At 42.8% G+C, this 15,185-nt stretch overlaps 2 non-coding genes across 2 annotated transcripts; both read right to left on the bottom strand.

Annotated features, from left to right (window-relative positions):
* Positions 1–3,976: 3,976 nt before the first annotated feature.
* Positions 3,977–4,114, bottom strand: LOC114810472. Its single transcript, XR_003758171.1, has one exon. It is a non-coding gene; the product is annotated as a small nucleolar RNA SNORA7 (small nucleolar RNA).
* A 2,579-nt stretch (positions 4,115–6,693) lies between these two features.
* LOC114810869 lies at positions 6,694–6,831 on the bottom strand. The gene has a single exon (XR_003758559.1). It is a non-coding gene; the product is annotated as a small nucleolar RNA SNORA7 (small nucleolar RNA).
* Positions 6,832–15,185: the final 8,354 nt, after the last annotated feature.

The following is a 15,185-nucleotide window of genomic DNA, read 5'->3' as shown; positions in this document are numbered from 1 at the left end:
AGAGAAAGTGTAAGGTGGAGCAGCACATGTCTAATGAACATCCCTTCCTCCTTCAAGTGGGTGTAAACTGTAGCAGTAAGTGGTCCTCCTCCATTTCCTCCATGAAGGGGCTATCAGTTGTACCTTCTAGGAGTCAAAATAACCCAAAACCGTGTCACATATTAACAGCGATTGACTAAGCCATAAACCAGGAGACTAAGGACAAACATGGACTGTGAACCCCTCTTTAGACTGGGGGCTGCTTGTGGGTCAGGGACAGTGTCCAACCTGATTATCTTTTATCTACTCCAGCGTTTAGTACAGTATTCATCACATAATAAGTGCTTTACAGATATACCAACAATAATAACAACAATAATAATAATGACAGTACATGACAGAACGATCTTCTGTACTCAAAGACTACACTTTTGGAGGTGAAGTTCACCTATGGTTCATTCAGTCTGGCCAAAAAGACCAGTGTGGGTTCTAGGAACCGACTGCAGCATGAGAAGCAACAGGGCCTAGTGGCTACAACAGAAGTCAGAAGGAAAGTCAAGAACCTGGATTCTAGTCCCAGCTATGTCTCTTGCCTGCTGTGCGATCTCGGGCAAGTCGCTTCACTTCTCCGTGCTTCGGTTGCCTTAACCGTAAAATGGGGATTAAGACCGTGAGTCCCATATGGGACATGGACTGTGTCCGACCTGATTACTTTGTATCTATCCCAGCGCTTAGAACAGTGCCCGGTACACAGTAAGAGCTTAACAAATACCATTTAAAAAGGGATACATTTAAAAACTCTCCCATTTCATGTTGTCATGCTTAAGCTCCGCACACAGAGAAATAGTTTTTCTTCAGTCTTAAAGTCATCTTTGAATCAACAGGCTATTCATTCAATCAGTCATATTTCTTGAGTTCTTTCCGTGTGCAGAGCACTGTACTAAGTGCTAGGAGCGTACAATTCAGCAACAGAGACAATCCCTACCCAGCAACGGGTTCAGGCTATCTACATATAAGGTGATGATGGAAATGGTAGGAGTAATTCCGTATCACCTGGAACTTTCAAACATCATCATTTTAAGTTGAACATCAATTATCCAATTTGATCAGAACCAAGACTATTTCATAATAATTGAAAGTTCAGTTAGCCAAATAAATTGGATTTGTCTATTGCAGGCAGACACAGATCATATTTTGTTTGCTTGTGCAGCCATTTTATTCTTTCAATTTTTCGAACAATCCTATGTTCTGGTAACTATTCAGTTTAGATAATTCACATCCATTGTATATTTGTTCAACCAAATAAATATACACTATGAGGCAAAATGTAGCTGATATCTAGTGGCAGCATAGAGAAAGCAGCAATTTGTTAGATTATTAGCGGGTTCATTTAAAAACAGCTTACCTGAAAAGTTGGTATTTGTTAAGCGCTAACTATGTGCCAAGCACTGTTCTAAGCACTGGAGTAGATACAAGGTATTCAGGTTGTCCCACATAGGGCTCACAGTCTTCATCCCCATTTTACAGATGAGGTAACTGAGGCACAGAGCAGTCAAGTGACTTACCCAAGGTCACACAGCTGACAAGCGGCATAGTCGGGATTAGAACCCATGACCTCTGACTCCCAAGCCCTGGCTCTTTCCACTAAGCCACGCTGCTTCTCTAAAAGTGAAAGGAGAGCTCAGAATGTAATTTAATAGACTACATTAGAAAAGGGGATGAACAACACTCGTTGAAGTTTTTTCCCTTTATTGGGGTGTCGCCTTGCCCACTAATGTTAACTATTTTTTAAAATATCTTTTAGTTATCTATAGTTCTAAAAGACAAGGAGGTGGCCTAATTTTAAATGGGAAATTTAAAATAGGATCTGCTCTGAAAGGTTCTAGAATTTGGGGCACGAGGAAAAAAAAAACACCAAAAAAACCTCATTATTTGGTTTTCTTCTATTATCCCAAAGTTCTTAATAAAAATGCCAATGTTTGGACTTTAATGAAGAACTCTTAACTTTCTAATTTGATTTAATGGGGGAAAATCCAAGCAGTAATAAACAGAGCGGACAGAAGAAAAAATGAATAGATGCAGCTCAAAAGAAGAACAGCACGATCTCCTGCAATTGACATTAAATAAGCTCTTGCTCTGGTTTCCTGAGCAAATCCGTAAATCCATAAAACTACAGTTACCCTATCTGTAAAGAAAACAGAATCTTAAATTCTATTCTCTTCGGTGCTAAAGTCGCATCCTAGCTAGATACTTAGGAGGACCATTCAACTTCTAATTCCCGTTACTCCAGTACATTAAATCAACTTTTACACAGTTATTTCCTATTGCTCTGCTCCTCACAGTCTTATGATGGTTTCACCGATGATTGGTTTCAAGGCTCTCTATTCTGTTCTTCTTATATAACTGCTCTCTTTACCCACTACACTCAATCTCATACAGTTCACATCTCTCAAGTTTACCTTAGAATACCTCACTCTCAATTCTCCCACTTCCATTCCATTGTTCACACTTTTTCCTCCTGCCTGGACTTCCTTCCCTCTTCAAATCCTCCTTGCCACAGGTCTCCCTGTCATCAAAGCCCTTCTCTTTTTGAAGATTACCTGTCAGGTCATGGTTTCCTTGAGCTTTATTGGGCCCTGGGTATTACTAGGTATTGCCTTGTGCCGTGAATAACTTTAATTGAGTAAGGGATTGAATTGAAGTTAGTAAGAGAGCTCCTCACTTGAACGTGAAATTAGTTGGAGATATATTTGCACTTTCTCGTGGAAGATATGTGGTTGAAAGTGCTGTTATAGGTGATGTAACCCTCCCGATTTGCAGACTGAAATTGTAACTAAGGCTACAGAATATTAAGATAGTGGATATGTTCTTGCATCATCAGTGCAGTTCCCCAAACTCACCTGGCAGAAAAGTTCTTTGGCAAATGCCCTTCTTGGACATGTTCATTAGCCAGCAAAGCTTGGAGCCTCTTGAGATTTGTCCAGATGAGATGTAACAACATGTGCTTCTAATTGTTATACGTTCCGCTCCCTAGAAACCACAAATACAGTCAACTCAACATAAATAGAGTCCTTTTTCACGTAAAAAGTCATAAAGCTTACTTTATTTTAACAACTTTTAGTTCGACTTTGATTCCAAACAGATTTTACAAGATATTTCTTTTTTTCTGAATGACAGTAAACCTCATCATAAATCTGTAAAAGGTTCTGCAGGTTTTAATGATCAAACCCTATCTTTTTCCAAAATCACTGACAAATAGCCATTGCACTTCAGGAGACATTTTAAGGGCAGGACATAATTTAGGAAACTGAAAAACAGAAAGGAAGTTCAAAGACTAAGAGTTTTAGTTCCAGTTGTAATATGTACTCTCTGACCTTGGTATTGAATCCAAAGTGGGATTTTTTTTCATTTGATTCAGATATCTTTTAGTAATCAGTCAGTCATATTTATTGAGTGTTTACTGTATGCTTAGCACTGTACTAAACTCTTGGGAGATTATAATAAAACAGACACACTCCCTGCCCACAACGAGCTTACAAGTTTGTATAATTGTCCGTCGCATTATAGCTCTGTCCTGTCTTTAGCAAAGTTGTCTACCACAAGGTCATCATCTTTTCCAGTAATTTGTGTGGAGTCAAATACATTGTTATGTTTAGGTAAGACCTCAAGATACCTTTGAAGGATGATGATAATGATGATCATCCTCCTCCTCCTCCATTTCTCATCTGAATAATTGGAACAGCAAAATCAAACTTACTGCATTTCTGCATGTTGTTACCTTATGCTATCGAATCAGGTCTGACCCATAGCGACGCCATGGACATTCCTCTCCCAGGACGCCCCACCTGCACCTGCAATTGTTCTGGTAGTGGATCCATAGACTTTTCTTGGTAAAAATACGGAAGCGGTCTACCGTTGCCTTCTTCCGTTCAGTTAATTCAAGTCTCCACCCTCCACTCTCTCCCATGCTGCTGCTGCCCATCACAGGTGAGTTTTGACTTGTAGCAGATTGCCTTCCACTCGCTAGCCGCTGCCCAAGCTAGGAATGGAATGGGTAGGCCTTTGCTTGACCCTCCCTCCCATAATTGGAATTGGTAGAGTACTTGAAACTCTCCAGGTGCAACCCTGAGAGTCCATAGTAAGCACTCAATAAATACGATTGAGTGAATGTTATGGGGAGTAAATTCTTAGCAAGACTGGCTGCAGTGAGAAGCACAGCAACTTTTCCAAGAAATCACTCATCATCATTATCATCAGTGAGTAATGCAAAGAGGCTTTTGACTATGAGCCCCACTGGGACAGGGACTTTGTCTGACCTGATAATCTTGTATCTACCCCAGTACTTCTTACAATAAGTAATAAAATAATTTATTGCTACTCATTTGGAAAAATTATACTCTTTGAATTGCGTGAATTGATACATGGTCACTACTCTAACTCTTGTTAGGTTGTAAATTCCTTGAGGGCAGCACTGGTCCTTGACTCACCTGGGGCTCACGGCAAAGTGAGTTGACATGTTTGGGAGAGATGTCACTTTGAAGTTATATAGCCCTTTATTTTTCCAAATGCTGTCACCTAAGTACCTTATTTGTCCTCACGCTATACCTACTACTGTGGTAGAAAGAGGCAAGACTCACTGTCTCATGTATGGAAAAGGAAATAATAATTAATAATAATTTTGGTATTTAAGTGCTTACAATGTGCCAAGCACTGTTCTAAACGCTGGGTAGATGCAAGGTAATCAGGTTGTCCCAAGTGGGGCTCACAGTCTTAATCCCCATTTTCCAGATGAGGGAACTGAGGCACAGAGAAGTTAAATGACTTGCCCAAAATCACACAGTTAAGTGGCACAGCCAGAATTAGAACCCACGACCTCAGACTCCCAAGCCCGGGCTCTTTCCACTGGGCCACGTGAAATCAACACCCAGAGGGGATGTAGCTTTAATGTAGCAAGGGGGCCTAGTCTGAAGAGATTATCCTGTTTTTTCCTCAGTGGTCAGGACTGTATTAAGCCTAGATTAAGCACTAAATAAACACCATACTACTCCAGGAGGTTTAGAGGAAAGAGGATGGGATTGGGTTTCAGGAGACCTGGGTTAGTGTCACAACTCCACCACTGACCTAATGTGTGACCTTGGGCAAGTCATATAACCACTCTTGGTCTCCATTTCCTCATCTGTAAAATGAAGATGAGATTGAATAGACTATGACTATCACTCCGTCTACCACCAACAATATATGGTTTTGAAATAGTATGAACTCTGGCCGGGCAAAGTCTCTTGGGATCGGCCTTGAAAATCACTTTTAAAAGATCTCTCTCCACATTCTCGGTTTTCCGTTCATCTGCAGAAGAGGTCGATAGAGACAATGGAGCTAGCTACTAGGATTGTGAAATGAGGTTGTTGGAAAGGAAAGATGTGGAGCGAAGCCAGGGCTCCTCCTCCCTCTAAAAACTGTCACCAAATAAAGTGCAGAATGGTGGTGGAAGGAGCATTGGGGATGGGCCTGCAAGTCTCCCTCTTCTCCTTCCCCAGCTCTGAGGCACTGAGTCTCAGCAGGCAGAGCAGAGCTGGAGGTAGACAGACAGGCTCTCTCGCTCAGCGTGGGTGAACTCCTTCTTTTGTTTACAATTTCCTCATGCATGGCTATGGGTAATTACATATAAGCATAAATATCTGCCACCTCCTTTTAAGAAAAGATGAAGCAGCTCCCAATTGAGAAACTGTGCTTAGGCCGAGAAGTTGAGCTAAATAAACTCCAGACCCAAATGCGATTGAGATCATCTTTTTTTTTTTTTCTTGGACCCGTAGTTATTGCGAATGGTTGTTTTCAAGTCTTTCTGGACTCCATCTGCAACTGAACTACGGAAAGATTTCCATTCACCAGTTCAGAGTGACCTAAACTGGCCATGGCACATCAAAAGAGCACGGTAATAACACTTTTTCATTTTGAGGAAATTAAATACTATTATCCAGAAATGTTGAGGTTTCTTTGGTGAATAGTTCCTTAGCCATCCTGCAATTATCCATGGACTGAACAGTCAAAATAGACTGGGTGGGCTGATCTTCTGGGAAGCTGGGTGGAAAAAGGTAGTTCCCTGTTTGCATCCCACCAACCTAAGGATTGATTCTTTGCCTCATCTGGTTTAAGTATGGAACAGATGGTCTGTGGGGAAAAACAGAAAAGTCAACTCTCTGGATGTCAGGGGAGTGAGGAAGATATTAGGAGGAAACAGTACCTTATGGGTGGGGAGCATCTCTACAAACTCTATTGTACTGCACTCTCCCAAGCGCTTAGTAAAGTGCTCTGCACACGGTAAACACTCAATCCCTATTGGCTGTGAGCGCCTTGTTGACAGGGAACATGTCAACCAACTCTGTTGTAATTTCCCAAATGCTTAGTACGGTGTTTGCACACAGTAGGTGCTCAATAAACATCACTGACTGATTGAAGAAGAGAGCTTTAATCTGCATCAGAATCCCTTATTTTGTCTTGTCTTATGCAGTCGAGTTTTCTCCGACCCACGCGACACCATGGACACATCTCTCCCAGAGTGTCCCGCCTCCATCTGCAGTTGTTGTGGTAGTGGATCCATAGAGTTTTCTTGGTAAAAATATGGAAGCGGTTTACCATTGCCTCCTTCTGCACAGTAAACTTCAGTCTCCAACCTTGATTCTCTCCCATGCCCCTGCTAACCAGCACAGGGGAGTTTTGACTTGTAGCAGATTGCCTTCCATTCTCTAGCCACTGCCCAAGGTAGGAATGGAAGGGACAGGCCTCTGTTTGGCTCTCCCTCCCTTAGTCGAGACTGGTAGAGTCCTGGAAACTCTCCAGGTGCGACCATGAGAGGGGATCAGAATAACTAACTGAGGCAAAACAGGTCAGCTGGTCTTTGGAGGCAACAACCTTCTCAAGGTTTTTAATTCACTGTCTGAATCTACCTGGATTTACTGATCTCACGTTTCTGCACTAGGCTAATGAGCATTTCCTCGATGATAGCAGTCCGTGGGCCAGAGGGTGGCAAGGCAGCAGGGCACTGTCCGCTTCAATGAAGACCCAGTGAACGACTGAATGAGCAGCATACCCAGACCAGTTTGGGCCTCCATTATCAGAGGTCCAGGGAGTCTGTTTCTGTGTAGTGCCACAGAAAACACAAGCAAGCCTGATCCTCATAATGCAGATCATTATCCCAGTTAGGAATATTTACAGATGTGAATATATAGTACCCACATATTCTTAAAAAACTCAGCAGGACACGCGGTCTTTAAAGCACTCCATCTCTTTGCCGCCTTCTACCTCATCTAGCTTCTCTCCTTCTATAACCCAGGCCGCATACTTCGCTCCTCTAGTGCTAACCTTCTCACTGTGCCTCAATCTCCTCTCTCTCACCGCCGACCCCTGGCCCACATCCTGCCTCTGGACTAGAACGCCCTCCCTCCTCAAATCCGACAATTACTCTCCCCCGACCCCCACTTCAAAGCCTTAATGAAGGCCCTTTTCCTCCAAGAGACCTTCCCAAACTTAGCCCCACTTTTCCTCATCTCTCACTCTCTTCTGCATCGCTCTGACTTGTTCCCTTTGCTCTCCACCCCCCACCAACTCCCAGCCCCACAACACTTATGTATACACTGGTAATTTTATTTGTATTAATGTCTGTCTCCCCCCGCCACAGGACTGTGAGCTCGTTGTTGGCAGGGATTGTCACTGTTTATTGTTGTACTGTATTTTCCGCAGCACTTAGTACAGTGCTCTGCACACAGTAAGCACTTAATAAATATGATTGAATGAATGAATGAATGAATGAATGAAACAATAGTATTAACTGAGTGCTTACTGTGTGCAGATCACTGTCCTAAGCACTAGGGAGAATGCAACACAATAATAATAATAATAATGTTGGTATTTGTTAAGCGCTTACTATGTGCAGAGCACTGTTCTAAGCACTGGGGTAGAGGCTCACAATCTTCATCCCCATTTTACAGATGAGGTAATTGAGGCACAGAGACATTAAGTGACTTGCCCACAGTCACACAGTTGACAAGTAGAATTGATAGATATGATCCCTGCCTTCAAAAGTTGATGCCTCCATTTAATCCTGTTCTTACATAGTCCTTCATGATGTACTTCTATAGTAATAATAATAATTGTGATATTTCTTAGCACTTATTATGTGCCAAACACTGTCCCACATGGAGCTCACAGCCTAAGTAGAGGGGAGAACAGGTATTGAAATCCCTTTTTGCAGATAAAAGAACTGAGGAACAGAGAAGTTAAGTGACTTGCCTGATGTAGCAAAGCAAATAACTGGTAGAGCTGGGATTAGAACCCCGTCCTTTGATTTCCAAGCCTATGCTTTTCCACTAGGCCATGATGTTTCTCTCTGTGTATTGGTATATAGATTAGGATGGAAATACATGTGTATTTAGAGAGAGAGAAAGAGAGAGAGATTGATGGACATATAAATAACATACATACACACGTATAGCCACTCTAATGTAGCCTTAACATTTAGGATTGTACTCTGCCCCAGGGGGCAAATCCTGGTTGGTATCCTCTGCCTGTCCCCACCATCAAAATCTTTTTCTTTGGGTCGGGAGATTCACACGGGGGTTGAGTTGGGCGGGCAGTGGCAAGAGAGTTTCTCATTCCAGAAACACTGTTAGCGCTGATGTGCTTAGACTTCTCCAGGCTCTACCCAAAGGGGAGGTGGCACTGGCACAGATCCCATCGCTCTGCCCACAGATGCTCTGCCCACTGGTGCCAGAGTTGAACTCCAGCAAAATTAAGCCCTGCCCGAGCCAATCATTTGATTTCATTACCAGAAACAGAGAGCTAGCAGACTTGCAATTTCAATATGCATTGGCCTCATGTGGGGATATGTTCATTAAAGTAACAACCGTTACTGGTGGCATTTATTAAGTAGTTGCTAGGTGCCAAGTGCTGGTGCAGATAGAAGATAATCATATTGGACATAGTTCTTGCCCCACGGGGGGCTCACAATCTCAAGTAGGGGGAGTGGTTCTCTTATTCCAATTTTAGAAATGATGAAATTGGAGTCAAAAGAGGTGAGGTGGCATCCAGCATGGCTCAGTGGAAAGACCACGGGCTTAGGAGTCAGGGGTCATGGGTTCTAATCCCGGCTCTGCCACCTGTCAGCTGTGTGACTTTGAGCAAGTTACTCAACTTCTTTGTGCCTCAGTTACCTCATCTGGAAAATGGGCATTAAGACTGTGAGCCTCAGGTGGGACAACCTGATTATCCTGTATCAACCCCAGCACTTGGAACGCTGCTTGACACATAGTAAGCACTTAACAAATACCAACATTATTATTATTATTATTAAGAAGAGAGTGGCAAAACTGGGATTAGAACATAGGTCTTATTGTTATTTATTCATTATATTTGTTAATTACTTACAAATTTCCAAGGACCATACTAAGGACTTCTGTCCCTAGATTGCGAGCCCCCAAGCCACAGGGACCATGTTTAATTCCCACCTTTGCATTTTGTCCCAGCACTTAGTAGATTTTTCTGCACAGAATAAGATTAATAAATACTATTACTACTATTGATCTTTCTGTTCCCAGACCCATGTTCTGTCCACTAGGCCATCCTGCCTCACGATCTTGATATAAGGTGTGGCAGAGGGATTTCAGACTGTAGGAAAAAAATGTAGAAGTGATATATTGTTGTACAGATTCCAGATGTACTAAAAAGATGTAGAAGCGATATAGATGAGAATTAGCATGGCTTAGAAGAAAGATCACGGCCTTGGGAGTCAGAGGTCGTGGGTTCCAATCCCAGCTCTGCCACTTGTCAGCTGTGTGACTTTGGGCAAGTCCCTGATCTTCTCTGGGCCTCAGTTCCCTCATCTGTAAAATGGGGCCTAAGACTGTGAGCTCCATGGATTGTGTTCATCCTGATTAGCCTCTACCTACCCCAGTGCCCGGCACATAGTAAGCACCTAGCAAATGCCATAAAAAATGTAAATAAGTTTGCCCAAAAAGAACTTTGCACAACTGGCAGACCATCAGTCTGCAAGACTTTTGATGAAGTTCATAGTCTGTTAAGTTGGCAGAGTTTTCTGGTGGGCGGGAAACATTTGTACACTAGATTCCAGGTCTTTAGTTACAACTTTCCTCCCTCTAGACTATGAGCTCACTGTGGGCAGGGATTGTCACTGTATATTGTTGTCTTGTACTTTTCCAAGCGCTTTCTTCAGTGCTCTGCACAGGGTACATACTTAATAATTACTACTGAATGAGTGAACTTCAATGGGGCACCACAGGATGGATTGTACCAGACCGGCCTTGTCACAGCGTGTTGCTTCATCCTAGTGGGATTGGTGATGGAGACAATATCATTATGGAGTTGGCTTAGGATAATAATAATGATAATTACTGTGGTATTTGTTAAGTGCTTATTATGTGCCAAGTACGCTTTGAAATATGTACTGGGGTAGATACAACATAAGCAGATTGGACACCATCTGTGTCCCACAGATGGCTCAAAATGCAACAGTGAGGAAGAGCGGGTATATCATTCAGTCATTCATTCAATTGTATTTATTGAGCACTTACCATGTGCAGAGCACTGTACTAAGCGCTTGGAATGTACAATTTGGCAACAGATAGAGACAATCCCTGACCAACAACGGGCTCACAGTCTAAAAGGGGGAGACAGACAGAAAAATAAAACCAGTAGTCAGGCATCAATACCATCAAAATAGATATAATCATAAATATATACACATTATTAATAAAATAAATAGAATAATAAATAATATATACAAATATACACAAGTGCTGTGGGGAGGGGGAGGGGTAGGGCAGAGAGAGGGAATAGGGGGACAGTGGAGAGGAGGAATGTATCATTCCATTTTACAGATGAAGAAACTAAAGCACAGAGAAGTTAAGTGGCTGGTCCAAGGTCACACAGGAGGCGAGTTGAACAATGATTAGAATGCCTGGGTCCCTGACCCTCAGGTTCACGCTCTTTAAACTAGGCCACATATTCAGGCTATTAGTGAGTGTCTTTCAGCACTCAGATTTTCTTAGTCATTGCCGGAGATCATCTCTGCTGATGGTGTAAGATCTATGGCTACAGGATGAGATCGTGAGAAGCAGCATGGCCTAGTGGATAGAGCAGGACCTAGGAGACAGAAGAAAGTGGATTCTAATCCTGGGTCTGCTACGTGTCTGCTGTGTGACCTTGGGCAAATCACTTAATTTCTCTGTGCCTAAATTATCTCAACTGTAAATGGGGATTAAGACTGTAAATCCCTTGTGGGACACTGACTGTATCCAACCTGATTATCTTGTTTGTACCCCAGCACTTAGTATAGTTCCTGGCACATACTAAGTGCTTAACAAATACCACGATTATGACATTGCTCCCTGGAAGTTTCCTATGTCTATCACGCTGTGAAGACCATGTTTGCTGTACTCTGACTCGGTCAGAGTTCACAATGTGTTTTCATGGAGGTAGTTAATGACCATTTTTCGTAACTATTTCTGGAAATTATGACTAGGAACTTGCCAGTGATGGAGAAACTACACTGACAGATATATTAATATGTGTATTTTTCGATGCAGAAACACATCATGGGACAATCTTTACATACCCATAGTGAGGAAGGGGCTGTCAGATAAATATTGTTCTTATCAGCCACACTAGCACACATGGATAAAACATCAGTGTTCGCAGCGTTCTCTTCCAACCACGCTGTACAGACACACACACATGTACGCAGATAATATTGTTTTATACGATGGGGGTTCGTTGTATCCACTTATATGACTTTATGTATCTCGATGGTGCTATTGATTGATAAAGATCTGATTGATTGATCGAACTAGTGATTGAGCATCCAACAGACCTTGGGATAGTACAGGACAACGGAGTTGGTAGACACTTTCCCTCCCTACAAGGAGAATCAGCTGTTGTCAGCAGCTCAGACCCCATCGCAGGCGAGGTGAAGAAATTGACAGCTCACGCCCTCTAGACAATAAGCTCATTGTGGGCAGGGAATGTGTCCGTTATATTGTTATAACATACTCTCCCAAGCACTTGGTACAGTGCTCTGCACACAGTAAGCGCTCAATAAATAGTATTCATTCATTCAATAGTATTTATTGAGCGGTTACTATGTTCCAAGCACTGAACTGAGCGCTTGGAATGTAGGATTCAGCAACAGATAGAGATGATCCCTGCCCAGTGATGGGCTCGCAGTCTCATCGGGGGACACAGACGGCAGAGCAAAACAGAACAAAACAAAAACAAGACAACATAATCACGATAAATAGAATCGAGGGAATGGACACCTCATTAACAAAATAAATAGGGTAATAAAAAAATATACAAATGAGCACAGTGCTTAGGGGAGGGGGAGGGGAAGGAGCAGAGGGAAAGGGGGCTTAGCGGAGGGGAAGGAGGAAAAGGGGAGGAGCAGAGGGCGGAGGGGGAGCAGAAAGGGAATAGAGGGAAAAGGGGAAGCTCAGTCTGGGAAGGCCTCCTGGAGGAGGTGAGCTCTCAGAAGAGCTTTGAAGAGGGGAAAAGAGTTAGTTGGCATTGACTGACTGACTCATACTTTGAATTGATGCCAAAAAGACAACAAGCATTTCTCAGAAGACTTTTACTCTTCTAAAGCAGAATTCCTAAAGCAATCTGCTTGGTGACACTTTAGGTGAAACGAAAGAGACCAAGGAGCAGGCAAAGGCTCCGAAATGATTCAGCAATACCCGGGATCCCTCTAGCCCTTAACGGAGGGAGGGCCGGCCCAACTCCAGGAAATAACCACTTCGACCTCGCTTGAATCTAATTGACTGAGATTCAGCATGGCAGTGTGTTTGCTGCAGGAGAGCAATTACAGAGAAAAATGAGTCCACTTTAATTGATGCAGGCTAAGTGTACATGACTGGCTTGCTCAAGGGTTCCTGCTAGCGCAGAGTTTATTTGTTTTAAAATAAATACATTATACCCTACCATATATTATATTCTAGACCGTGAGCCCATTGCTGAGTAGGGATTGTCTCTATCTGTAGCTTAATTGTACTTTCCAAGCTCTTAGTACAATGCTCTGCACACAGTAAATGCTCAATAAATACAATTGAACAAATGAATATATTTCTTCCCGCATTATTTCAGTAAATGATATTTATTGAGCACTTACTATTTGCAGAGCCCTGTACTAAGCACTTAGAGGAATACATACAACAGAGGTTCCCTGACCAGAGAGGGTGACAGACATTAAAATAAATCATGGATATGGATATGTACACTAATGCTAAGGTTCACGGTCCCTGTCCCGAATGTGGCTCACAGTCCAAGTAGAAGGGAGAAGACTGTAAGTCCCTTATGGGCAAGCAGTGTGTCCGTTATTTCTACTATATCATATTCTCCCAAGTGCTTAACACAATGTTCTGTATAGAGGAAGTGCTCAGTAAATATCATCGATTGAGTGATTAACAGGTATTGAATCCCCATTTTACAGATCAGGAAACTGAGGCACAGCAAATTTCAGTGATTTAAGCTCCTTGTGGGTAGGGAATGTGTCTACCAAGTCTGTTATATTATACTCTCCCAAGTGCTTAGTATAGTGCTCTGTACACAGTAAGGGCTGGATGAATACAATTGATTGTTTGATCGCCTTGCCAAGTGTCACACGGCAGACAAGTGGTGGAGCTGGGATTAGAACACAGGCCCATGATCTTTCCACTAGGCTATGCTGCTCTTCAATATGCTTATATTCTTATAAATCCACTCCGTTGTTTTGTACTTTACCTGGTGTGTAGTACAGTGTTCTGTACATAGTAAGTGCTCAATGAATACTACTTATTGGTTGATTGATATTTTTGATAGGATTTTGGAAACAGGACTGTGGTAACTACCACTGTGAAGGTTTGTGTGGCCAAACTGTATATTAGTGCCGTCTCTGTTGATATGTGTCTGACATAGCTATGACAGGAAGATAATTTGTGGGCGATTGATAGGAATTTATACTCTTTGAGTTCTCAATTTTAGCATTCATTTCCAGCTATGGGGCAGGTGAAATTGACTAGCTCTTAAGAAGGGTGTCTTTGGGCAAGAGGTCTGTAGTCCACCTAGTCACACTCAGTGGCCCTTCTGAAAGGGTTTGAGCCCTCGTTTCAGGAGAAATAGTTCTTTTAAAAGTTTACCCAGACTTTCCTTAGACTCTGCTCCTGGGGAGTGATAGGGAGTCCCTCCTCCTACCAGGGTTTGGTTGATTTGTTTTTCTCTCAGACTAGGATAAGCAGGGGTTAGCCAGAACTCCCCAGGGCAATCCTCTTAGGCAGGTCTCCCTGGAACCGAATCCCATCACAGAAGTCAGTCGAGTGGTTGGCATCCCCTCAGCCAGTAGAAAAACAAGCTCAATCTTATCTGGAAGTCATTAGTTGAAATCATTCATTCTCTCTCTCTTCCTCTCTCCCTCTCTTTTTCTCTTTTACTGGCCTGGAAGTTGATTCTTTTCCCACCCTGGAAAAATATTTTTGTACTGAATTAAGTGCTGGTGAAAGGTGATGATTTGGCAGCTCTGGAGGATGGGGGGAAGGGGAAGCTGAGGAGGAGAGGGGAGTGGGCTGGGACTCGTGATTGTGAATCGCTGCTTTCTCTACCGTCTCCAATCTCCGAAGGAATGGAGAATTCCACGGGGCCGGCCGTATCCTTCAGCCTCGAGGGAAAGGGCGAGCCATACCCCATGACCATCCAGTCGGCCTCACGGTCGAGATGGCCAGATTGTTGAGTGAAATCTAGCCTGTAAGCTCCCTGTGGACAGGGAACATGTCTCCCAACTCTGTTGCACCGTACTCTCCCAAGTGCTTAATACAGTGCTCTGCACACAGTAAGCATTTAAAAAATACCATTGTTTGATCGACTGATTGGACTGTATGTCTTAGGTAGCCAATCAGGTGTTGTGGTCCAGCCAGAAAGAAACAGCCATTAAAAGGTCACTGCCTCAGTTCCAAAGCAATCAATTCAAAGCTTGAATCAGCAACTTTTTGATGAAAAATTGTGTGCCTTCACAAATCCATACTGCATCTGATCCCACTCCATCAGATGAAGAACAGACTTCCGGTACAGATAATCAATCCTTACAATCCCAGTTCTCATGCTTTGGGTAAGAAAAGACAAGGTCAGAATCTCCCTGCCAGTGATCTCGTTACTGAGGCCTAGGAGAATTTCAC

This window comes from Ornithorhynchus anatinus, chromosome 3 (assembly GCF_004115215.2).
Source record: "Ornithorhynchus anatinus isolate Pmale09 chromosome 3, mOrnAna1.pri.v4, whole genome shotgun sequence".
NCBI classification, from domain to species: domain Eukaryota; kingdom Metazoa; phylum Chordata; class Mammalia; order Monotremata; family Ornithorhynchidae; genus Ornithorhynchus; species Ornithorhynchus anatinus.
Note: the sequence above shows the minus strand (reverse complement) of the source record. Positions and strands in the feature narration are given on the sequence as shown.